Raw genomic sequence first — 592 nt, 5'->3', positions numbered from 1 at the left:
TATGTAATGATTATAAATTACTGTCAAAAGTATTGGCAAATAGATTAGGAGATGTTTTAGATCAAATTATTCATCCGGATCAAACATATTGTGTTCCAGGTAGAAGAATTACTGATAACATTTCTTTTGTAAGAGATGTTTTAGATAATCGTAAGGTTTTATTAGACTTTGGTTTAATCTCAATTGATCAGGAGAAGGCTTTTGACAGGGTCGAACATAAATATTTATGGAGTGTTCTAGCAGCTTTTGGTTTTAGTTCTGATTTTATATCAATGATTAAAGCTATGTATTGTGACATTGAGAGTATATTGAAGATAAATGGTGACTTATGCTCTCCGTTTAAGGTTTTAAGAGGGGTTAGACAAGGTTGTGCTCTTTCTGGCATGTTGTACACCTTGGCTACAGAACCTCTTTTAATTAAGTTAAGAATTGACGTGTGGTTTACAGATTTTAAATGGTATTGAAGCTGTTAAATTATCAGCCTAAGCTGATGATGTGATAGTGTTAATTAGTAATCAAAATGATGTGAATATGATGTTACAAACAATAGAAGATTTTAGACATGTCTCCTCTGCAAAAGTAAACTGGCAAA

Source organism: Sinocyclocheilus grahami, unplaced genomic scaffold, assembly GCF_001515645.1.
Source record: "Sinocyclocheilus grahami isolate Dianchi unplaced genomic scaffold, SAMN03320097.WGS_v1.1 scaffold2443.1, whole genome shotgun sequence".
In the NCBI taxonomy this organism is placed as follows: Eukaryota; Metazoa; Chordata; class Actinopteri; order Cypriniformes; family Cyprinidae; genus Sinocyclocheilus; species Sinocyclocheilus grahami.
This window is presented reverse-complemented; position numbering follows the sequence as displayed.